The sequence below is a fragment of the Caretta caretta genome, chromosome 2 (assembly GCF_965140235.1).
Source record: "Caretta caretta isolate rCarCar2 chromosome 2, rCarCar1.hap1, whole genome shotgun sequence".
NCBI lineage: Eukaryota > Metazoa > Chordata > Testudines > Cheloniidae > Caretta > Caretta caretta.
The window spans coordinates 55,243,534-55,270,665 of NC_134207.1; the positions used below are offsets into that span (position 1 = coordinate 55,243,534).

The window sequence follows — 27,132 nt, forward strand, 5'->3', positions numbered from 1 at the left end:
AGCCTCGATTTTAATATAGCATGTTGACGTTTACACTGCCTCATCTACACTAGACTTTTAAAATGCATTAGTCTACAGAAGTCTTTAGAGACTGCCTCCTCATGTTTTCCTCAAACAGTTGAGATGCTCAGGCTGGTAGTCCTTAGATTTGGGGATTAGGGTGTTCTCAGCAAAAGATCCTTGACTCTGGAATTCGCTTGGCATAATAAAGTCTGAGTTTTGTGATCTAGAGACACTGCAGCATTCATCTTTGTAGTCAGTCTCTCTCTGAGTAAAGTGAGTTGAATGGAGAAGGTTGCTGACTGTTGGGAACTCCCTTTTTTGTCATTTTTGACACTGTACAACTTTAGAGGGTTGTGTTTTAAAATTTTTATTTTAAAATTTAAAATTATTGTGTGTGCCTGGAGAACTTATGATAGGCTCACTACAGATATTGAAAAATAAAATAAAAACCAAGCAAGCTATATTCTGTGATGGGAGTCCCTTGTAGTTAGAATAATACTCAGTGAGCCTTTGTTCCCAAAACTGGGGAGGGGTTGACAGCTGTGCCTACAGTATGCTGTCAGGGAAGACATAGGAAAAAAGCTTCATAATCAAGCACAAAGATAAAGCATATCTTCATTAAAAATAGATATAATTTTCAAAGGTCAGAGAACCAACACAACAGATAAAAAAACCAGTTCTACAGTATTTTAGATATCAATAAAAGTTACAACCTGTTTTCTGCCCGGTAATCATTCCTGCCTATTGTGTGATCACATTAACACTTTCTTTAACCTTTGTTAGACTTTTAGATATAATTGGATACAGTAGCTACCTATATCAATTTCTGCACCTGTATGGAAGCCCACTTTTTTCCTCAGACTTATCACTGTAGTGTAAGCTGAGACCACTGCAAGTTGTTATTTCCCATTAATACTTGGCACAATTTGTTCTCTGACACTTGACTCAAGACTTTGAGCAATCACCACAGATGGACTAATTTTTACACAGGAGTATATTTAAATGTATATCTGTAATGGTCCTCGGTGGTTCCTCCCTCAGAGGATGGGAAAACCTAACCACACCCAGTTACTTAGACTGAGTGGCCCCAGCACAGGCCCCCCTTTCTTACTATATGCCAGGGGGCACAGGTGCTGACTTGCTGATTTCCTCGGGGATGCTCAACTCACTCCACCTCAAGCCCTGCCCCCACTCCACCCCTTCCCCTATGGCCCAACCTCTTCGCCCTGCTCTCCCCACGCCTCACCTCTTCATGCCCCATTCTGCCGCCTCTCCTGAGCTCACTCGACCCTCGTTCCTTCTCTTTCAGCCCCCACTCCTTCCCCAGCACCTCCTGCTCACCGCTGAACAGCTGATCAGTGGCGGGTGGGAGGCACCAGAGGACAGGGGGAAGAGCTTATCAGGGGGGCCCATTGGTGGGTGCTGAGCATCCACTATTTTTTTTTCTGTGGGTGCTCCAGCCCCAGAGTACCCATGGAATCGGTGCCTATGCCAGGAGGGTTCTGTCCTTTGTGGGCCTTCTTAAGTCTCTCAGGATGAGGGATCAACATGAAAGCCACAAACCCCAATGTGTTAGGGGACACTCCGTCCCTGTGAGCCCACAAATGGAGATGCGGTTGATGAGTGTACAGTGCTGCCAACAGTCCAGCACTAACCTAGTGAGTTTTAGGGAAATGGCTCTGAGCAGGCTCAGCCTGTCTGTCTTATCTAGGGACTCTGCTATACTCTCTTCAAGGTGAAGGTCTCCTGGCTAGGATATCACTGCAGCTCCAGGAGTCACTCCTGCAGTCTGTTGCTTAGAGCAATCCTGCTCCTTCCACCCCTGCTATCCTACATGAGGAATATTGAAGCAATGCAGTACTATCCAGAATGCCATAAAACTAGCAGAAAGAGTGGTTTGTCAAGCATTTACGTTTTATACTTTGCCCATCCATATACAATCTTTTACTGGGCCATAATCTGATACTCTTACTCATGTTGGGTAGCACCTTACTCCACAAGTAGTGCTATGCACTTTGATAGGACTCTTTGTGGAGTAAAGTATTATTAGTGAAAGGGTATCAGAATCTGGCCCTCAACGATGAGCCATTGTGTGGGATCTTGGTGTATTACTAACCTCCATTTTCCACTTAATTGTACAGATTGTAAAGCACAGTAGTCCTCAGGCTACTCCAATTCGCAATTCTGAAGAAACCCAAAGTTCATTGCAGAATTGTGAGCCTGGGGTTTGGAGCAAACCAAGCTACACTGCTGGGGAGAAGAGGCACAAATGAATGGAAGACTGCAAGCACGTACTGAAACAGCCAGTGGCTCAGTCTGATATACAGATGTCCAAAAAGTTTGTGAACCAATGAAATACAAAGTCACACCTATATGACTATGCAGTGCATGCCTAATTGGGCCAAGTATTTTAATCATGCTTTCCTTTATGTTAGTACTAATGCCTAAAGGAAGAATTTTTCGCATATCTATTTTATTTGCCAAGTTTTCATATTACATTTTTTCTTTTGATCCAATTGTTTAATAGTCTTTCATTTATTTGTGATAGCTGAGATATCCTGCTTGTTTATAGCTGCAGAATATTTAATCTTTATAAATAGTCTCCCTCTGAGACTTCAATGTCTATACTTTGAATAAGTCCAAGACTTTCAGGAAAAGCTTACAATGAACTAACCAAAATTGATCTGTGGTATAGTAACCAATTGATTTCTGTTAATTCAAATTATATTCACTGATTTGAGAAAATAAACACAGGATGATTTTTTTCCACACTATCAATGCTTGATGTGACACTCAAGACTACATCTAAAATCAGACACACAGAGCTCTTGACTTGATGCAAAAGTGTTATTAGGTTAAAGTCATTTTTTAAAAAAATTATATTTTAATCCCTAAAGGATAAACATTTATCCTCTAAGATACAGGGATAAAGATTTTAATGGCATCTTGCTTTGGGATTCAAAATAAATAAGGCAAAGATGAGTTTCCATCTTCTTAAAACTAAATTACAGAGATTAAAATATATAAACACAAAATGAATGTATTCCATTTGCATATTATATTTCGCTCTTAAAGTTGATATTGAAGATTAAGGGTCAGCATTTAATCCTCCCTATCCTAATCCCTAAAATTACAAAGACAGGCATAAGTGCATGTCTGCTGCACTAAATTACCTTGAAAGAAAGCAAATTCCGGATGAAAAGGGAAGCATATTTATATTATGGTGATTTAAAATCTGTCGCCTAAACACATCTTCTCCCCTCCATCCATTGACCTAAATTGCACACTAAAAGCTTGCTTGTCTGCAAATGGGCAGCTAACACTTTGAGACAATCCAGAGATTCTTCACTTATGCAGAATCATGCCAACAATTTTTCTGACTACAATAAACACTGTCTTGTTCATATGCTGCAGAAACAAGAGTCAAGTTAGAAAACAGAAGAGCTTCTTTACTGTTTTCAATCCAATTCCTGGGCATAGTTAGTTCTGAAAATTCAAGGTTCTGAGGGAAAAAGAAGGTGTAATTGAAAATTATTGGACAACTATATCCTGACTTACACAACTGCAACTCTAACGGGAGTTATATCCCAAAAGGAGCAAAATCAGGGCACAATTGGACTACACTCTGTAGAGTATTTTTACTTGCACCAATATGTGTCTTAACACCACAAGATAATCCCTATGGTACTCTATTTGGATATTTCTCTGAAATGTAAATTGTGAAATTCTCCGTAGATTATATATACCGTATATCTTTGGTGGCATCCTGGCCCTACTGCAGTCAATAAGAACTGCTCTGTCTATACTATGCCATAATAGAAAACACAAAACATAAATCCCAGGCTAATAAATGCTAAAGGCAAAATCATCCTCCAAGAGGTGCATTTTGGCTCCCATATCTAGCATTCTACTCTCCTTACTTGTACAGCTATTTGGAATTGCCACACATGTAGGGAGAGCAGAATATCAGAGTTGAAATCAGCCTTCCAGATCTGAGAGGAAAATTTTGCCTTCAGTGTTGTCCAGCTACTTTTGTGGCAGGAAGTTTTCATATTTATTTTGGAAGAATTATCTTCTAATTTAAACCATCCAGGAGAGAACAACTTTATCATGACTATCAAACTCAGAGGCTCTATAACCATTATCAAGAGGGCCCTAGATTCCCTCTTTTGAAGTTTATTTGTAATAATTTTATGCTTTGAAGGAAAAATATCTCCAGTATAAAACTTATTGTTAAGGTTGTTTTTATAACTGGCCAGAAGCTTTTCTTGCTACATTGTATTCAGTAGGATCTATGGAACTACAGTATTGTCACTTCTGTTGAGAACATTTAGAAGACTAAAAAATATCTAAAGCTAAACTAACTGTCTCTTATTTTTTATCACTGTAAAGTCCATATATATCTAGTGTATTTTAAAATCACCACAACACAGTTTTCATACTAATCCTTGTTTTATGTAAATATATAAAAAATTAAATTAAAAGGTTCAATCATCTTAAAAAGAAAAAAACTCACTGCAAATGCTTGTGAGATAGTCATTATTTCAGAGCCAACCTCCTGCTGTTTAGTCATGGTAGTTACAAAAAGCAGACTAATGAAGGCAGCAAAAATTATAATTAATTTTCATTCTGAAAATTCATCACTCTAATCAACTGCCTATCAAATGTTGATACAAATTACACTAACAAAAATAATTATTAACCCAAGTTGGCAGGATAAAATTTTCCATACACTCCATCTGAATGAAGAATGCCTGTGTGGGAATTACTTTTATTGAACAAAAAATTACAGTTACTAAACTAAATGAACCATCTGCCTTTTTATATTTGTTTTCACGGTCTCATTGGTCCAGGGTGCATTGTCAGCTTAATTATCATTCAAAATGGCAGAAGGACCTATCACCAAGCTTACATGACCACAACTTTTTGATAGTAAACCTGTAATACATGGTTACAAGTTTACTGTATGTTACGATGTTTGTTATGATGTACATGTATCTTATGATGTACTGTATGTGTCTATGTTATGAAGAGGACAAGTATGTTTTATAAATATGTGCAAAATATTAAAGACTGATGTTTATACTAATAAGGTACATTCCTATGTTAGATTGGAGGACTAGTATGATTAAGTACCCCTAAGCCCTAAATTAGCACATAAAGAGCTTAGGGGTACTTAGTACATACATTGGTATTCATAGACCAATACTGGTAGAAACAAGTCCTGATGTACTTTATTAATCATTTTATTCAAGTAAATGTGTTTTGTCTCTGCCCTCTAAGAAGTGATCATTTGTTTCAAAGGGGCATGCATGAGAACTTACAATATTGACATCTATTACCAAACCTTTACTGACAGGTTGAAAGTGGTTAGCTGGATACATCATCTGCATAAAAAATTGAAAAAGGAAAACCAGTCTCTTACTAGCATGTGTCTCATATTAGCTGAGCTTTCCCTGCTGAGATTTTGGGGACCTTGGTGCTCTGTAAAAGTTGGAAGATTGACTTCCAGCAGGACCATTTAGGTGGATGTATTTTTAAAAAGTGTAGGCAATACTGCTGTATGACACAAAAGGGATTTTTCTTTTTAAATTAAGAGCAATACTTTCTTCATAGCACCATTTATAGTCCACAGATTGCAGTAGTTCCTAAAGGTGCTGAACTGTGAGCTCTGGAGACTAAAGTTTTGTCTGTGTCTATAGGATTGCAGAACGGGGCAAACTGTTCCATCCTGAACTGCTCAAATTCCTCAACCTAGACCTGGAAGGGCCACTGCTATATTGTGTCTGTGTCCAAAAGATCTTTTATCTCTCTGGTGAAACTGCCAACAAATTTGCCTATCAATGCTAGCCTATAATTTGGGGTTTGAAGCCTGAACCGTAGCACACTGAAGTCAATGAAAAGATTCCAATTGATTTCAAAGAGCTTTGAATCAGGCCCTTTGTGATGTGAATATTTATGCATTAATAATCATATTTATTTTTTAAAAAACTGTTTTTTCATGTTGTTTCTTTGTTAGTTTTCAATGTATTCCAAATTACAATGACAATTCATACGACAGAATAATTATTGTTTATGAAGGTAAGTGACAAATAAAACAGACCACTTTCTTCTAATTATATTAAATTGTTTAAGGAGCCATAGATACTGAGTGAAGTAAAGATAAATCAGCTTCTATTTCCATAGCTCCATAAAACTGGATAAGCGAAGGTGGCTTAAGATCACTCCGGTTTTAGGTCAGCGTTTATGCAGTCATCATCCATACTAGGCACCACTGTACATTGCTTCAGAATAATAGATTTAGTTAGTCTGCATACCAGTGCCCACTGATATACCCACGTCTGCTGTGAGGATTAAAATAATCTCCACTTCCCCCAGCCAACACACCTCTTGATCCTAATGGAAACAATGAAGAAAATCATGACTCCTCTATGAGGAATTTTGCCTTAAAGATAAACTTACATTAGAATGCTCTTATAATTAATATTTAAAAATAATTCATGATAGCTTACTATCACTATTACTAACCTCTGCAAAGAATTGAGGTTATCTAGAGAAAGACCAACAAAAAGGAATTAAATTTTAGGGCTCTAATGAACATAATATTACTGTGATGCACATCATCACTCTCAGTGGTTATGCTAATATCACCTTTGTTTGCCAGTTGGACCTTGTTGGCTCCTTGTTTGAAATCCCTTCAATGGCTTCTCCTTACCTTCTGTATTAAGTTCACACTTCTTACCCTCACCTTTAGGGTCCTGTACTACTTTGCCTCTGCCTATATTTCACCTCTCATTTCTTAGCACTACAGCCTTGGCCCCCTTTTCTCTCTAGATGGAATTCTGGTCTTTCCTCACTCTAATCTATGTGCCTTGTCCCTGGCTGCCCCCTCTGTCCGGAATATCTTTCCTATTCCTCTGTGCTAGGTACCACTCTTTCTTCTTCAAATGTCCCCTTCAAAACTCACTTCTTCCCCAGAGCCTGAACACGCTCCTTCTCTGATACATTACTTTAGATGGAATGGGATGGCGGGAGACAGAAAATTTAGAAGGGGAACAAAGAAAAGCAAACCAAACAATAATGCTCTATGCAAAAGAAATCCTTCCCTCTCTGATAAATGAACCCTCTTCTGGGTGTTCCAGTGAGCTCTGGGTTGTCTATTTAGACTGTAAATTTCTCAGGACAGGGATTTGTCATATTTTCTTTCTGGCCTTTCCACGGTGCAGAGTACACTGTTGGCACTAAACAATTAATATTTAATAACAATCACACCATCTAGTTAGCATACTGCAGCCTAGAAAATATGAAAGCATGCGATGCATAGGAAGTAGAGAAAATTACACTTAAATTAGACAGTGTGGATCAGTTTGAACCGATAGCCTGGGTGGCCCCAGGCAGGATCCATGGAAACTAGCTGAACACAGAGGGGGCACATTCTGCACCCTCCTTCTAATGGGTGGGGAAGTTGCTGTGCTTCCCCAGGAGCTTAGGGATGCATTGTGTCACTCTGAAGCATAATAGGCCTTAGGGCAGAGCTTAATAGGCACATTCAAACACACTCCCTTCATACACGGCAAACAGAGTATCAGAATCTCTGAGGAATAACACTAGTGAATTCTTGTACATGCAGGAAGATGCACACACAAAGGTCTAAGGATGCCTATGTGAAAGGATGTTTTTGCCTTATTTTTTGATCTAAAGATGAAATAAACAGTCACCAAGTGTCCCTTTCCAGCTATTGTTTGTACTTACAAATTAAATAAGTGAAAAGTGAATTATGTGGCAGACATTCTCCTCCTATACAGAGTGATAAACTGACAAAGAAAAAAAAACAACTCAGACATGCAGATTTGGTTGTTTATTGCTGGAGTATTATCCTGCCTTAGTGAGACTAAAATTGCCAACACAACAGCATCTTATTTACATTTGAAACACTCAGTTCTTATATTCATTTTTGAAGTCTAATGCTGTCCTCTAAGGAACAGTCACTGAGGGAGACAGAGAGATAGAAACACAGGATTCAACATACTGAATCACACCATTGGCCCAGCTATTCTGATATGCTGTCTAGGTAAGTGGCTAATATCACGTTCAGAGAAAGGCAACATGAGGGATCCCTGCTGACCCAGGAAGACAATCCAAAGTTAATAACAGCAAAAATAATAATTCTCTTGTATATTTTTGTTTTAGCTCACATAATCAGAACCATCATTAATGCTCATCCTGTCATCCTTCTTAAAAATCCTGATAAACTGTTTACCTGGGTAACAGTGGCATATTTCACAGGCTGATTATATTCCACATAAAAAACTTGAAGTGCTTCTCAGTTTCACTGAATTCCACCTTGTTCTCTTATTATGGTGCAGTGTAAAAGGACCACATGGCTGGATTTCTCTGTATACTTCATTATTATCATCTTATGCTGTGATCCTGTCAGATTTCACAACCTAAAGCAAGGTCAATATTTGGAGAGGAGACCTCCAAGGAACAAATAGGTGCCACAGAAAGTGATTTTGGTGATTCATTGGTGGCACTTTCCTCTAAGCTTAGTCATGGACTTGGTGCTTAGGGGTACTGTTTTGTTAGAAAATGTTTTCTTTGGGTGAGACATATAGCAGATTACAGAGCCACTTGTCCTTAATAAAGATAACAGTGTGCTTTTCAAAAGAGGAAGGATGTTAACCCCAATGTCCTGGCCAAATTTCAACTGATTTTATTTTGCCCACTACAAGCAATTCTTTCTGCCATTTCACTTGGATAAGGTATTCTTCTTCACTAGTTGCCTCACGAATACTAGTAATTGTGTTGTATGCTGTTAAAGACCTGCTGCATTTCATCCCATTGGTGGATGAATGATGAAGGATACCTATATAAACCTTAACTAACTCAGATGTAGGAACACTTAATTTAATTAAGATTGGTAAAGTACTTTTAGAGTCTCTGATTAAAGGCTCTGCTGAAGGGCAAAGTTTTAATTAATTAATTAATTATTATTATAATTCTTGTAGCCTCCTTTATTTTTATTTATTTAAACTTAATCCATCCATTAGTCTGGGTGCATGAACAATCTTTATAAATAAAACACATCAGTATATAGTACCAGTGTCCAAAAGGTAAATCTTCCCTCATTCCTCCAAAACAAACTCTCCCACTGCAACTTCGCATCCCTTCCTCTCCCTCAGGAAAACCTCAGAGGCATTTATGCCTTGTAGAATGACCTGAAGGTCAACAGTTTTGGACTCTGGTGAATCCTGGAAAACTGAATGATATAGTCAAAGACTGCTCACTGAAAACACACTGCCAAAATGCACAAAATGCAGCTGCCTCAAGCTTAAACCCAAGGTGCTGCTAGTTTGAGCACCTTAGCTGATCCAAATTGCAGTCAAGGAGTGAAATGTTTTTAGAGATAATCAAGACCCAACCCATTCAAGGCCTTCTAGGTTAAAACTGGCATCTTAAATTGAAACTGGAAACAAACTGTGAGCTAGAGCAGATCACACAGCTGTAATAGACTCACTGAGAAACACTGTTTACGAGACAGACAGATATATTCTCCACAAACTGAAGTCTCCAATTGGTTTTAAGATATAAACCCCCATTAAATGAATTGAGTAATCCAATCTTCAAGTGACAAAAGCATGAACCACTCTGTTGAGGCCTGCATTTGAAAAAGAAAACAGCATAACTAGAATTGGACAAATACTGCAAACAAATGTCAGCAAATATTTATTTTGAATTTTTGAAATAGTTCCCACCCTTTTGATGTTTGTTTTCCATTTATGTTCTGCTGAATAAGTTTCCTTGCTGAGGCAATGAATACTACCCTCACCCTCCAAGTTCTCCTAGCAAGAAAAGAATGGAGCCACTCAAGAGTAACTTCCTTTAATGCTAGCAGGGCCTCCAGCAACATATCAACACCACTTTATAATTAATGTATCAAAAGTAGCAGACTGATTTTAAAAGAATAGGCAGAGCACTTGCTAGTATCTAGGAACAGAGCCACGCCCTGCTGCCTCTGTATCTTCTAGTGTAGCTGGTAGCATTGGTCAGTCCTCCCACCTTGCCCTGAGAGCTAGCCAAACAAATTAGCCAGCCCTGTGATTTCTGTCACGGAAACAAGGCCTGAAGTTTTCAAGTCAATGTGCCCTAGGTTTTTTGTTTTGTTTTTTTTTAAACTACCACTGATTTGAAATATTCTAAATCAAACAAACATTTATTTCAATAATTAATATGTAACCCTTTTGGGGTTTAAAGAACATGGCCCCTTTAAATCTTTTTTCTAAGGGCGGAAAGGGAGCAGTAAGAGAAAGAAGGGAAACTCCGGGGGGTGGCTCTGAAGCTCCAGAGAGAAGGGCTGCAGCCCGCAGGCCCTCGCAAAGTGAAATAGCAAAAAACCTGCTTGAAACCTGGGAAGAACATGGCAGCCGATCGGGAACACCCCAGGACAGGAGCCAGGAGGAGCACTGTGCCAGGGAGGAATCGCCCGAGAAGGAGAGGCCAGAGCTGGACCCAGTATCACTGCTGCACAAAACTGCATGGCGCTGTGAGTACTGGGGCTTGTAACTCTGCATTGGGAATAAGGAGGGAGGCTGCTAGCTAGTTAAGTGGGGAGGTGGTCACTCTGTGTGGCTTTGCAGAGAGCGGCAGAAGAGGGCACCAGAGGGGTTTGTTGGGAAAGTTTACTGGCGCCGAAGATGACCAGGAGCACCCAAGATTCACCATTGGACTGGAACTTTGCTCAGGACTCCTAAACTCTGTGTGCAGACACATTGCTCGGCATCTGCCCTTTCAGACTGTGCTCCCACTGGGCCTGTGGGGCCTTCGTTTGAATGCAACACTGTTTTACCACTCCCCCTATATTTTCCCTTGTTGTTTTTCTCCTTTCATCCCTCTGTAAATAAATATTTTCCTTTCTTATATCCATTGTACTTTTCTGGTGTGTGTGTGTGTGTTCACTCTGGGGGGTTTAAAACAGGCGCCTCTGGGGTGGAAAAAAATTTTCCTGCTGCATTCCTGCGTGCACCTTCTCTTGGCCAGAGCTGCCCGCAGAGTAGACTTCATCTTGGCCATGAGGGTGCTAAAGTTACACTTGGTGGCCCGTATGGGGACTTTGCAGTGCACACACACACACCCCTATGTTGTGCACCCTGGGCTCTCCTTTACATAGCAAAGAAACTCCTGAGTGACTTTCATCTCAGTTAAACATAAATAAATAAATAAAATGGAGAGGGGATTACTAGGAGACCTGTGCCGAGGGGCACAAGTCCCAGTAACCAAAGCTGTGCTGGTGGTGGGGTTCCCAGAAGAGATGGAACCAAATAAAAGAGTCTAAATGCAGCTGAAATACTGGAGAGAGTGAAGGTCCACGCCCTTATTTACAACCGCAAAGTGAAGGGCATGGTAGCACTATGTACTCACTCCAAGGAAGCAGATCTTGATAAAGTGCTGAAAGAGGTGCAAGTAGGAGGTATCCTCTGGACAATCCTGGGGGCAGAGTAATTCCCTTCTAGTGTGCCCATGTCACTTGAGGTGGATTCTTTAGCACAGAAATTGCAAGCTCTGATGGTGGGTGAAAAGCAGACAAAAGAGGAATTAATTTTGGCATGAGAAGGGGCTCCAACACCCACAGAACCCAGCCTGGTGGGATGGGCCAAAGAGCGGAGAAACGCTCTCAAAGATGCATTGAAGCTGGCATATGAAAGAGCTCCATACAAGCGGTTACGTTCTTTCTCGTGGGTGTCACCTGTACCCTCAGGGGAGGATGATTACGAGACCTGGAGGGATTGTACGGTGCCACTTGTCCAAGAATGGGCATGCTCTGATGCTGAGAAGCAGAAACATGTGCTTAAGAGTCTGAGGGGACCTGCCACGTGAATTGTCCGAGCCCTGAAAGGCTCCCAACCAGCTGCCACAGTGCAAGACTATTTAACCACTCTTGAGAGTGTCTACAATGCTACTGATAGCAGTGAAGACCTGTATTATCATTTCCGCCATACCTATCAGGAGCCCCATGAACGATTGTCAGATTTCATCAGGAGACTAGAGGATTTGCTACAACAGGTAGTGCAGAAGGAGGGCATCCCCACCAAGCGCATTGATTCCGCTAGGTTGGACCAGATCCTTTGGGGCACCCGACAAGATGGGTTAATGTTGTGGTGACTGCAAGTGAGGGAACAGGCCCAAAACCCACCCCCATTCCACAAGCTCATTCAAGAGATACGTGAAGAGGAGGAGCGATTGTTGCAAGTGGATGCAGTGGTGCAACTGAAGAAGGCAGGGAGTCACACCACCACAGTGCTGGGAAAAATGGAAAAGGCCCCATCGGTGGCAGTGGCACTGAGAGATTTGACCCGAGAAGAGCCATGATGAAGGCTCAGGGACATACTGTGCCATCCTCAAGAGGGGAGAGTAGCAGGAGGGGTGATAGCCAGCGAGAAGGTTTCTGTTATAACTGTGGGAGAGATGGTCACTATGCCTTGGACTGCCAAAATTAGACAGATCATGCAAAGGTATCTCAAAGATTGCAGCAAACCATCAGGGAGCTTCAGGGAAACACCAACAGGGCTTTGGTGAAGAGGCAACCCAAGACCTTGAAATTCGAAGGCTTCCCAGAAAAAACCACAAACGGGGGTTACAAATACAATTAGTTGTCCACATGAATACTTAAAGTATACTTAAAGCACTAGAGGTTGGGTAGCTTAAAGGATTGATAATAGCACAGGAAATTTTTTATCACTGGTTATAGGCTCACAGGAATTAGAGATGGAAATGATCTAGTCCACGACAGTACAGGGTCATTCCCTACAGTGCTTTGGCCAATCTAGTTTTAAATCAGCATTTATATACAGGTCACCAATTCAAATGTAGTTCAGATCGGTAGTGACTGGAAGTCATTACCATCTGACAGCTCTTTGGTGGCCTATCAGAAACAAGTTGGCGCTCACGGTCTACTTTTGGGTGAACAAGTGCCTAAATGATAGTGTTCTTGCTGTCAGCAGAAAGGCCAGAAACTGATACCCCAGGTAAGAATTACCTCCCCTCTTGCCTCTAGTTTCAGCTCAGAACATGTTTGAGGCATAACGATGGGGCACTTCACATTGATGCTGCCTGTGTTGTACCATTCTGTGGATTGAAGCCTTCAGTTTTCAGGGTTTTCAAGCCTATCTTGAGCACTAGAATTCATTATAGACTCCTTTTTGAAAAGTCACACACAAATTAAGACCAACTATTTAAAGCAATTATTGTACTGTAGAAGATTTCTGAACACTAGTAGTAAAAGGAATAAAGTATGAGGATTTATACTACAAAATCCATTTTCATTTCAACAAGAACTTTACATCTGGGTCAGTAAATAAGAGTGAATTATTTAAAACTCATTAGTAAGGTACAGTTTATATATTTATTACTTTTACTCATAGTGTAACCCACATATGTTCCCAAAGAGTTAATGCAACCAGATGAGCTGAAATTCATGAGCATAATCCTAAACAAGTGAGTTGAAGTTCTACCAGGTCTATTTCATAGCATCAGGGATTACTGCTTGCAGTCTAATCCTACTGAGCCTAAGGGAGGTATGTTGTATTGTATTTGAAATCCTGGCCAGGAAAGAGCGGAAGGTTAAATGGGTGCCTGGCTCTGTAATCAAATATCAGAGGCACTACTTATCTATTCAATGAACAACTAACGTAGAAAATCAATTAGGAAACAAATAGCTGCTTCTTTTGAAAAAAAATGTACCTCGCAAAAAGAGAGAGGGAGAGGTAAATGATTTTATTCTATACATTTAACTGAAATATAACATGCTAGCCACAACAAAATACTTCTCTATGTCATAGCAGGGATGCACAATACACCTAATCTTCACTGACAGTGTTTTAATGCCCTTCTTTTGAGAAGTCGGGGTTATTTTGGAGGAGACTGAATCCTCAAAGCCCAGCAATGGACTGTCGTGATACAAAATGAATGTAAAAAGTAGCACACAAATAGTACTCATGTAAAAATATTAACTAAGTTCACATAATTGGGCTGAGATCAAATGAAATCACACATGTGTGTCAGTCAGTTTGTAACAGAACATCTTAAATTATGTATCAGTTGTGAAGAGCATTTCTTCAGCAGTGCATCATTTTTTGTTCAGTTGGTTAAAATCCCAGGAGTACTGAAAAAGGCAGAAGCTCCTGCTCGTTTTTGTTCCCAACTGGGAGAAGACCCTTTGGTGGTCCTGAGGTTAACACCCTACCCCCATTCCCACACCTGTCATTCTGAATAGACTTCACAGTCCATGCACACAGACAAATAGGCTGACCTGGCCAGCTAGCTTGACCCTTGGGCAGGAAGAAGATCACATCTGGTTATTAATATTGGGACATTAAAAAATGTAATCTTCAATGCACTAAGAGAAGCAGGCTTGCAATTATACAGCATGCACTCCATGTCAATCAGAGACCGTGCTAACCTGATCAATGTCTGAGAGTGTTAAAATGATCATCTCTCTGTGACTTCAAGTACAATTTCTCACTATATCTATGAAAAATGATGTAAGAAGTTAGCCCAAAATATTATGTCTTCAGATTATCAGTCCTTATGCTTTATAATGTTTTACTCTGTTCTATAAAAGTTTTACAATGTAAAACATTTGCAGTTGAGAGCGGACATAAATAGGAAAAAAGCCACCCTTCCACAGCTAAGGAAGATACTTGATTAAGCAGAGAGGAATATTTTTAATATTGTCACTTTACTAATAATTTTCCCATTTAATTCTCCTAATATTTTATCATTACCAAAACACTAATTTTATTCTCTCTCTCTGCATATCCCTTGGTTTAAACACACACACACACACACACACACATTTTATATATTCACGGACACACTTATTATGTGGGTATAAAATGTATGTGTGTGTATATATACATATTGCATACACATACAATTAATTTTATATACTGCAGCCAAGATTTTAAACACCTCAGTTACAATCCTGGGCCCCTTGAAATTACTGAGAGCTTTGACATTTACTTCAACAGGGCCAGAACTTCAGCCTTCATTTTGAAAATACATGGCAAGCTCTTAGGGTCATGTGTCATGGAGGAGATTTTCACTCCCACAGTGGCTCCTGGACACCAGGTAAGAGGGCTAGAATAGTGTAAATGAGCTCTAACGGAAAATTCCCACAATGCAGAAGCTGAGGAAGACAGTCATAGGCTTTCAAATCCTGGTGTAGGGGTTGTGCCAAGGAGGGGCTAGAATAGGAGGGATGTATCAGATGTGGGGCCACAGGCATTGTGCTGCAGAAATTCTAGGTAATGTTGTTAACCAGAGGCAGCCAGGAAGGGCTGCCAGAATTTAGACAGCCTCCCCACCCTAGGCTACCTGAAGACGCCAAGGGCCCACTTCAACACCCAGCACAGCTCAAAATTGGAAGGGCCTCTGTGTGTCCTGGGCTGTGGGTTCTTAGAGGCACAGCACGGAATCTCGTTCCATGTGCTATGGTAGTACACACTATCTATCTTGTAATGTTATCCATGTGATATATAGTTAATCTTGAACCTTTGGCATCCCACTCTGTGCTCACTAAAGGCCTGATCCAAAGTCCACTGTAGTCAACGAGTCTTTCCACTGACTTGACTGCGTTTGGATCAAGTCTCCAAGGACATTTGCTATTGATGCCCCAAATCTAAACAGCTTAAAACAGCTGCCATTATTAATTATTAATTATTATTATTATTTTGTTAAAAACAAACTGCCAGAGAAGTTTTCCTTCTTTTTCCTCAAATGGAGAACTTTCCTCTGAAATTACACTGGGCCTATTCCCAGGATGGGCACCATAGCAGTGATGGGTTAGGCTTGTGATCCTGAAGAGCTGGAAACAGGATTTTATGGAAATAGGAGATTTTCAGCTTTCCAACAGGATACACAGCAGTTGCTTTTAGCCCTGATATCTCAGTCTTTAAAACTTCAACATTATAATGCATGGAAAAGCTATTATAGGAAAAATTTTAGAGGTTTCTAAAAGGTATTAATCATAACTTTTCTTTCCCTAGGTATTAATGGAGCTTGGCTTTGTATGTGAAAAAACAGTATCAATACAATTTTAAGAACTCTCTAAAATACTTTCCCTGTAAAATATGCAGCAGTTTCAGACCACATGATGGTTTCCTCTGGGATGGCTGGCACGACTGATTTACTACTTTTAAATAACGGGGCCATCTCAAATACTCGACAAAAAAACCTTTATCCCACATGACATCATAATGTAATTATAAATGCATACATTTATAAATGTTATGCACACATATGAATAAATGTACACACACTGGGGAGAGAGAGCAAAAAAATAGCTATTGGCAGGAAGACAGCAAAAAAAGAAATGCGTTTTGGACTTGGAGAAAAAGGAAGATGGCTGGGCATAGAGGTCAGTGTGCAAATGAACATGTAGAGATGTGAGTGAGAGCAAAAGATGAAATTTTGGTGAGGGGGTAAGTACGTGCAGTGTGTAGTGAGCAAATTAGGTTCTAGGAGATAGGGTTGTAGGCAAGGGTGACATTGTGCAAAGCCCTGAAAGTGAGGATAAGGAGCTGGAATTTTGCAGTGAAATTCCATGTTTGAGGGAAGAGAGGAAATATTTCTGTTAGGTTGTTTTTGTGTGTGTGTGAGAAAAAAGACCAGTCATTTGAAAGATGCTTGGAAGTGTGGCATAATCCAGGAGGAGGCAGATTAGTGGCAGAGTGCAGCTGAGGTGGTGCTCAAAAGTACATGGTAAATGTATTTTAGCACATGGTTTCACAATCTCTCACATTGGTATCACTATGTTGTGGCTTATTTTGGGCCATAGTAACATACTTAGTATAAACACAAAATATTTCAAATTATACATTGGTGTAATCAAAATGTGGCTTCAATGAAGAAAAACAAAACCCAACATTTCAACCCATGCAAATTTTTTACACCCTCTTTTCTTTTCTCTCCCTGTTACTATTCATCAGAACACCAGAAACAAATGGAAAACCCTAAATATAAACTAAAGGAGAGAAACAGAAACAGTAGCCATCACTTTGATTAAGAAATTTCCCAAGTAACAGAACTTTTTGAACTGGATAATCTCTCACAGTAGTGAGAAACCACAGTATTCAAACCACAGAAGTCCCATGCTCCAGCCAATTGAGAGAGCTGAGAAACGCTGTCATTTTGGAAAACTCCCTTGGCCAAATTCATCCCTGATAAAATGTCATTCATATCAGTGGCATTACACCATGGATAGATTTGGCCCTTTCTATTTCCATTACACTGAACAAAGTTCTTGTTTTAACAGGAAATGAATAATTTTTTTAAAATCCTAAAACAAATCCTACAGAAAACAAAAAAGCAATCAGTTAAAATGTCATGCTGTGGCCTACATCATAATAGAGATGTTGTCTCATGGACTATGATCAAGTCACTGGCAACTGAACATCATCCCTGTGGCACTTAGCAAACAGTCCCCCTGGAAAAGTAACATTAGAAAAGTTTTAAATCTATTTTTAGCTTATTTTAATATGATTTAACTGCTGGGGGGGGGGGCGGGGGAGGAGAAAAACCAGCTTCATGTGATCCTCCAGTTCTCTGTAAACCACAGTTTGGGAACCACTGCACTTATAAAGAGTAAAATCCTCTCCACGAACACGGAGCAATTGGGCACTATCCAAGATGAAGGTGGGAGCAGCGAAACCTACCTTCAGTTAGGAGTCAGCATGTAGGACTGCAATGAACCCCATGGTTTGCAACAGTAACCACAGGCTTTCTGTGCTAGCTGTGCAGCGCGGTGGGAGCCACTAGACCTGCATTAACACAGCAGACCTGTAATACTGGCACTGCCCAAGTCAGGGCTACCATGGATAGATTTCACTCCAGTAGAAGGAATTGAAGCATGCTTCAGCCACTGTCCTTCCTTGCCCCTCTTCTGACACACCCGCTGCTGCTGGGGGAGGAACGATGTGAGAGTGATTTGGAACTCCCTTACAGCAGAGTATTCCCCAGGAGGGGACTGACAAGAAGGGACCAGTTCTTTTTTTTTCCCCTCAGTGAAACAAAGGGAGCAGAGCAGGGCTTAGAATCTGCCGCCTTGTGACATAAGTGAATACAGATAAAGAATGATCAAATACATTTTTTGTGTAAAAGTTCTGTTTCATGTTTGCTCCAGTGAGTAAAACAGCAGTTTCAAACACAAGCAAACTGCTACGAGTTTTGATTGGCTGCAAACACCCTGTAGAAGTATTAACAAATCTTTAACTAGAGTGGTGAACAGAAAATAAATAGTTATGTACCTTGATTTCCTACCAAAAAGAAAAATCTGGAAAAGATTTTACAGCTATAACTAATTTTATGAACAAAAGCTCAGAGAGTTATTGTTTGTAATACAGCGAAGGACTTAGGTAGTAAATACATACATCTAAAAACATTCACATGCCTCTTTCATTCTGACTGATAAGCTATATTACAGGGTTCAAAAGTAATGTTTCAGTAGCATGAGAGAACAAACAACACATGACAGTCATGTTGCTCAATGGACTACTGGAAGGCACTCAGATACTATGGTCGTGAGCATGGTATAAGAATCCATATAGACAGAAAGATATTAATTCATCTGCTGTGTGTGTTTTTATATACAGTTTTTCCAGTTCACTATGCTGCATAACTGAAGAGTCTAGTGGTTACTGCAGAGAACCGAGTGACCTTCAACAAACCACAGAAAGCCTGATCTTTGAGTGATGTTGAACACACACAACTTCAGCTGAAGTCAGTGGGAGCTGTGGGTACTCAGCACTTTTGAAATTGAAGAAATTACAGGCCTGATTTTCAATACTGCTCTATCACTTGTCTGCCTGTGCGTATTGAACATTTGATAAGCAAATACCACACACACACACACACACCAGTGCAAAGTACTATTGATTTAGTGTATGTACTCATGTATGAGAATCAAGAGTTTCCTGCTTTTCAGTGGTTACTAGTTCATCCTTAATTTCACATTAATATTAGAGGAGGGATCTTGGCATTATAATTTTTGTATTAGATTACTCCACAATATTAACTGAACTACACTGCACATATTTTTTTTATTTTTTTCTAAACCTTAATGTGAGAGGTTACCAGTGTCAAGTACTGTGAAGTAAAAAAATCCCAAATGTTAATGTTGCTTCCACAATGTTTACTCAGGCGCACTGGACATCATATCTGCATTTCACGATATACATTAATAATAATCAATAACATACTAAAGTTTACTATGAACTGCATAAACAGCTATATAAAAGTATGCACTACATGACCTGAGTTTTCAGCCATGCCTCAGTATGCTCCCTTTTATGCAGGGGCAATTTGTGCATGCAGTATTGCATCCATCCTTTTTGCACCAGCAAAATAACTTTCTCGTGCAAATTTGTGTCCCTAGCATTAAGCAGCTAAAAGTTATCCAATTGCCAATATTTGTGCTAATACTTCAGTTAATGATGCAAAAAAATGTGGATGCGCACATCAAGAGAGATCACTGTTTGCATAATGAATCTACATTTTCAATGAGTCACAGTTGCCATGTTAACAATGTACACAGGAGCACTGACTTACTTACAGTCAGGCCTGGTACGAATGCAAAGTGATCTACATGGGCAAAACCCTGTGCTCTTGCAAAGCTGAATGCAAAATTGGGGTCTTAATTTTTGTAGCTTCTTGACAGCCTTATGCTTCAATTTTCACTCAACATTTCATTGTAGTCTAACTTTTTATATTTAAGTGTCCTTTTTTTAAAGAAAATAATATCTGAAACTATTTGGCTTGGGGATGTTATAAATTGTGCCTGCTTAAGCCGTAGAATTTAAGCATGCCAGATTCATAGAAGGCATGAATACCTCTCAACAAAAAAGGAGGAGGAATGCAAGAAAAAACAAGAATAGTAAGCTAAATGGCATGGGACAAGAGGTTACTCAGGCTATGGAGGTAGTCTTCAGAAAATGAAACCTCTAACCCTATTGAAGCCCATATAAATTAAAATAAACTGCAGCAGTAACATGCAAAATGGAAATTAAGAGTACCTGGAAATATGAAAAGTAATACCCAAAAATATAAAGAACAAGTAACAAGAAATTATTTCAGTGTATCAGAAGCAGGAATCTTGCTAGAGATTTGATGAGACTGCTGGATCACCAGGGAACAAACTGACATATTAAAAAGTGACAAATCATCAGAACTGGATGGTATACAACACCCAAAAGTTCTGAAGAAATTTCAGAGTGAAGTGGCTGAGCTGTAACAAAAGTAGGCACTCTCATTAAAATCAACAGCCATACCAAAATTGCATTCTTATTGAAAAAGAAGTGGGTAGTAGAAAGAAGAAATCCTGGAAATTATAAATTGGCAATTTGGCTTGCCTTATTTCAATACCACATACACTGGATGAAACAATAATTAAAAACAGAATTATAAAAACACATTGCTGATCATGGAAGCATATGTACAAACCAGCACTGCTTACACAGAAGAAAACCATGCATCTCTAATCTACTAGAATTCTTTAAGCATGTCAGCAAAATAGTGGACAAAGGACAACCAGGTGACAATTTATTTGCACTTTCAAAAAATCTTTGGCAAAGTCCTTCACAAAAGGCTATTAGGGAGTTGTGGTGTGAGAGGTGAAGTATGGTCATTGATCAGAAACTGGCAGAGAGTAGGAATAAATGGTGCATTTATACCATGACAGAAGCTTAATAGTTGGGTATCCTAAAATTCCATACTAGGATAGATGTGTTTATTAATGTTCTGAAAAATGGATGAACACTAGGGTGATTTCTTGCAGAGGACACAAAATAATTTGGATTAGTCAAAACCAGATAAGGAACAAATCAGGAACTTCAGAAAGAAGCTGAATGGAAAGCACAATAGCAGATGACATTCACTGTTGACAACTGTGAGGTAATACATGTTGGAAAGAATAATTTGAACTACTCATACTCCTTCGTGAGTTCTAAATTAACCGTAACCACACAAGACGACCCAGGATTTGTTGTGGACAGAAAAAAGAGATAGGCAATGGAAGACAAAATAAAGATGTGTAGCTCAATGTGCAGTTATAAAAAAAGCAAATAAGATTTTGGGATGCATAAGGGATAGGATAGGAAAATACTACTCATATTATTGTAATGTTTCCATATACATCAATAGCACACCTTCATCCCGAATAGCATATTTAGTTCTCATCACCCTATTTCAGGAAGGATTTAGCACTTCAGAGATGGGTGATCAAAGACATGCAAAAACTTCCATTAGAAAGAAGATTGAAAAGATTGGGACTGTTTAGTTTATGGAAGAGAAAAACTAACAGGGATATAATGACATATAGACAATAATGAATAGTGTAGATTCATAGATTCATCGACATTAAGGTCAGAAGGGACCATTATGATCATCTAGTCTGACCTCCTGCACAATGCAGATAGTGGGAGGAGGAGCACCTGTTCTTCCTTTCTTCATGATATAATAACACTGCAATGAATGACATGGATAGGCAACACACTTAAAACTGTTAAAAGGAAATTTTGTTTCTACAACTCCTAATTAACCAGTGGAACTCATCACCACTAGATATCATTGAGGCTTATGGGTTTGTGGCATTCACAAATCAGACATTCATATAAATAAGAACATTAAGAGTTATATGAAGATCAGATTTTAAAAAGTCATAGTGGGGATACACCGTCATGCATTAGAGAGCAAGCCAACTTAAAACTGATTGGGAATAGGTAGAAGTTTCCCTTATGAGCAGCATAACAGGGAACAGAGTAACAGCCGTATTAGTCTGTGTTCACAAAAAGAAAAGGAGTACTTGTGGCACTTTAGAGACTAACCAATTTATTTGAGCATAAGCTTTCGTGAGCTACAGCTCACTTATGAAGCTCACGAAAGCTTATGCTCAAATAAATTGGTTACTCTCTAAGGTGCCACAAGTACTCCTTTTCTCCTTATGAGCAGGTTATTCCATATTTATCCAGTATGGGGCTTCTTTCACTTTCCTCAGAAGCATCTGGTATTAACCAGTCTAGTTTCAGGATACTGGACTGGATGGACCAGTGATATCATTTGATGTGGTATGACAATTAATATGTACCTAGCTTGTTCGTTCTTTGATCCTGTCTCTTGGCAGCTTTCACCCCCGCTCTATGACTACTACCCTGATGGGGACATTCTTAACAGACCTTATAAAATGCCTAATATTTAGTCTCCAGCACTTACAAGGTTTAGTGACTTTGACAGTGGACCTGGATATGTATCACTGGGGCATCCTTAACGAACATAGCCTGAAAGTGTATTGGAAGCAAATATGGATCAAAATTATACTGCATATTCAGGAAATTGCCTGCTTATCATGATCATAACCAATTTTCTCCAAACCTGGCTTGTTTTTTAAATCTCATTGAGATATACAGGCTAAGTTTGAATTTTTTAGCTTTAGCACTTCTTTAGCTCTCAGAGCACTAGATTTCTGACCAGATCAAAGTATTCCCTCCATGCTCAGATCACTCAAACAGCTCCTCCAAAACAGAGAGAGGGGAGAATCGCCTTTGTACTCGGACCAAGCATTGAAAATTTCACCCCCAGAAGAGTATTTCTGAAAAAGTAATGAGAAACTGAGAAAGAGAAATAAGAATGAAAATTGGAATCCTGCCTTTACTGTAGCAGGTGCTACTGCCACTTGCTATGTTATACACACACGTTTGTATAGCGTTACAGCTGGAGACTGTCACACCACCAGTAGCATGTATACACAAACACACATGGTTTTAAATTCAGTGAATGGCCAGGCACTTTTAAAAACCCTCACCTACATCTTCACCATCTTCCCACCACCTGTCCCAGGTGCGAGAAGTTCATTCTGCAAGAGGCCTGTATTCGTGCAGTGAAACCTTGTTCCTCCCCAACCCTGCTCTTGGACAATGTCTGACTTTTTAGAGTTCTCTAGGGTGAGAGCATCTCAGGACCCTGTCTTCACCTCCCTTATCTCAGCAACAACCACTCTAGCAGATTTACATACAGGGAGAATGTGGTAGTGTTCATTAGATCTACTTTCACCAGGCTCATCAAAAGCAGCAAATGGATTAGGAAGTGACTCTCTATCCTCAACTCAGGCCTTGCTGGAAGTCAGCCATCTCTTTCCCACAAGGCCACACTCTACTTTCCCAGCTACTGATTGAGCCTGCCCACTAGTGCTAATAGGGTTACCAGCATGCCAGAGGACAAAAAGGGAGAGTAATTTAATTCCTGTTGAGAAGGCAGACAACAGGCTCGTGGGACAGAGGGAAAGCTCTCTGAAGAGCTGAGTGATTTGGGATAAAGGCTTGAACACTGCACTGCGAGATTTCAATGTTTTGTATTACTAGATTACCAAACACACTTACCAAACTCCTTTCACAAAGATAAATAAGCTTTATTACCCCATTTTTACAGAGGAATTAGCTGAAACACAGAGCGGTTAAATCAGTTGCCCCAAGGTCACACAGCAAGTCAGTGGAGAATTCAGCCTATTCTTCTGGATCCTACTTTCAAACCCCTAGACCACAACTGATCTTACAAAGCCAGTACAACTGCTGTAGAATAACAAACTCTCTCCTAGAAAGAAGAACTCACTGTATCATGATCCAGTGCAACTGGATGATCCAGTGCAACTGGACTCAGAGGGCCCATGTTCCCTGGAGAGACTGTTACCGATGGGACACCAGTGGAACAGGGAACATGTGGCTGTGTTGCTTCCAGCCTAACTCCCCATGGACAGAGCAGTACACAGGGTTTAATACAAATTCCACTTGTTCAATTTGACAAGCATTCAAATTCACTCTCTGTGAATGAAACATGGTAGCAATATCTGAGCTGCAAGTTCTCTGAAGTCCAACATTGCATAGCCAGAGCCATGGAACTCGGTCTGAAGTCCCCCGGCACCCTGGATTTTGCAGATCCAAACCTGGCCTAGAGATGAAGCTGGTGAAAGGAGGAGTTCGAGCTGCACACATACCTGGCCATGTTTGGATGAGCTATTACCAGCAGGAGAGTGAGTTTGTGTCTGTATGGGGGTGGGGAGGATGTGAGAAAACCTGGATTTGTGCTGGAAATGGCCCACCTTAATTATCATGCACATTGTAGGGAGAATGGTCACTTCGGATGAGCTATTACCAGCAGGATAGTGAGTTTGTGTGTGTGGTTTTCGGGAGGGGGGTGAGGGGGTGAGAGAACCTGGATTTGTGCAGGAAATGGCCCAACTTGATTATCATGCACATTGTGTAAAGAGTTGTCACTTTGGATGGGCTATCACCAGCAGGAGAGTGAATTTGTGTGGGGGGGTGGAGGGTGAGAAAACCTGGATTTGTGCTGGAAATGGCCCAACCTGATGATCACTTTAGATAAGCTATTACCAGCAGGACAGTGGGGTGGGAGGAGGTATTGTTTCATGATCTCTGTGTGTATATAAAGTCTGCTGCAGTTTCCACGGTATGCATCCGATGAAGTGAGCTGTAGCTCACGAAAGCTCATGCTCAAATAAATTGGTTAGTCTCTAAGGTGCCACAAGTACTCCTTTTCTTTTTGTAACAGCAGGAAAGTAAAGCTATTTTTTTTACTTGATTGGGGAACAAGGCAGAATGCTCAGCACCTCACTGAAGTTCACCATTGCCTCATACCTCACAGCAGCCCTAGGAGCCCTGGGGACCTGTTTCTTCCCAAAGCAGAATTAAACTGTGGAGTGACACAAGTTCTTCACTAGAGACCAATCCAAAGGAGAGGACATAGACCCCTACGTACCGCCTTACACACAATGGCTATTACATGCTTGACAGAATCCTTTATTCAGGACAGGATAGTCTGTGGCACTTGGGATGCTTAGACATGGGCATGCAGCAGAAGCCTCAAGAGAAAGGATTAAAGCCCTTGGAGGCACAACATATGCAGTGAGACAACAGCAAAGGAGAGCAGGTAGACAGAACCATAGTGAGATGCATTTGCTCTGTGAGACAGCACAAGTAGGTAAAGGAGACATGCCCTGCACTAAGGCAGCCTTGCAAGAATGTAGTAAGTTGAACCATTTTAGCAGGTTGTGCAAGAGCAAAGGAAAGTCTCAGAAAGATTCAGACATATACAAGGGGGAGAGGGCACATCAGATGGGGATGACGATGTCCCAACTCTCTCCTTGCATCTGGCAGTGTATCAGGTTCAAGCTGTTGGGAGAAGAAAGCAACAAGGGACAACATCAACCTTCGTGCATGCAATGGTGTTAATAGGGAACTACCCTGCGCAACTTGAGCTGCATAATGGGAGCTCCTGCAATGTGATTCCTCAGGGAAACTGGACTTGAACACACCCATTACAAAAAGGAGGCACAATCTAATAATGTGCAATGACAGCATAATGCTCATCCTGTAGGAAAATATGACCTCATAGTAATGCACTGAAAAAATAACAGTGGTGGTGGACAGTCACAACCACAGACCCCTACACATAGCCATACAAGCCCTGGATCTAATTAGGGTTCAGCATCAGAATTTTATAGTTTCAATGCAAGAAGCAAAAGGGAGGGTCCCATGGACAATGGAGACGATTTTAAAGCTTATGGGAATGTTTTCAAAGGTGCCAGGTGCCTTGAAGGAAAGCTGCAACTAGAAGTAGATTCCTCAGTGGAACCTGTGTGCTTACCACAAATGAAAATTCCAGTGGTACTGCATAATCCAGTATGCAAGGAGCTTGAAAGTCTGCAGAGCAGGGATATCATAGCACCTATAGAGACCAGTATAGCCTTGGTAAGTAGCATGGCGGTGGTAAAGAAGCCATCAGGCAAATTATTCATCTGAATAGACCCAAAACCCTGAACTGGGAATTGAAAAGATCCCACTATCCACAGCCCACAATTGATGTTATCTTGGAAGAACTTAAGAAAGCCAGAATCTTTATGGACTGTGATGTGAGATACATAAACCTGGAGAAAGAGTCCAGCTTGCTGAGAACTTGGCAACACCATTTGGTATCTGCAGATAGGTGCACATGCTAATGGGCATAAGTCCAGCACCTGAGGTGTTCCAGAGAAGACTCACCCACGTACTGGAAAGGCTGCCTGGGGTAAAATTAATTGCAAATGATATCCTCATTCTAAGTGAAGGGAGCAATGATCCAGAAACTGAATGAGACCATGACAGAAAATGACAAACTACTTTACAGCGAGGCAGGGACAAGAACATCAAACTCAACCCAGCAAAATTTTGGCTCAAATAGTGAGATGAGAAACATTGGACATCTGCTCACAGCAAAGAAACTGAAAGCAGATCCCAACAAGATCAAGGAAGTCAGAAACATACCAGTTCCAGTTGATGTAAAAGACACCTCAGAGGAATGATAAATTTTCTGTGCAAGTTCTGTCCACACCAAGCTCCAATAGAAGAACCCATATGTCAGCTCACGAGGCAGGATGTTGAGTGGAACTCAGCAGGCCTCCAACCACAAGCATTTGACATGCTGAAGCAAATGATAATGGATGCCCCTGTCCAGCAGTACTACCAGCTACGAGAGCCACTGATGCTCCAGTGTGATACATTGGACAAAGGATTGGGTGTAGCTCTTTTGCAGGAGAAGCTAGTCATGTATGCCGGGAGAGCCCTGTCAGAGACTGAACTTGGACACATCCAAATAGAAAAAGAGCTTCTGGTTGTGGTATCTGGAGTGGAGCAATTCCATTAGTACACCTATAGCCATCCAGTAATAGACCACAAACTCCTGGGGACAATCATCTCAAAGCTCTTTCTGAGTGCCCCAAAGAGATTGCAGCACATGTTGATGTACCTCCAGCACTATCAGGGAGAGATCAGATATTGTACAAGAGAATTACTGGTTTTAGCTGACACCCTGAGCAGAACATATATACCCAGCATCAGCGAGCTGGAGGAAGGGGATCAGAACACTTAATCCATTAATATGCTGCACTGTCTCCCAGTTTCAACAGAAAAGCTGATGGAAATCAAAGAAGCTATGGAAAAGGACATCCAACTACAAGCAGTCAAGAGAGTGATACTAACAGGGTGGCCAGACGACGAGAGCCAAATACTGGTAGGCACAGAACCATATTTTAAA

General features: G+C 40.5%; 1 protein-coding gene across 3 annotated transcripts in view; it reads right to left on the minus strand.

The window, feature by feature from the left end:
• ZFHX4 (zinc finger homeobox 4) overlaps window positions 1-27,132 on the minus strand; it is a 174,199-nt gene that overhangs the window by 106,078 nt on the left and 40,989 nt on the right. The window lies entirely within an intron of this gene.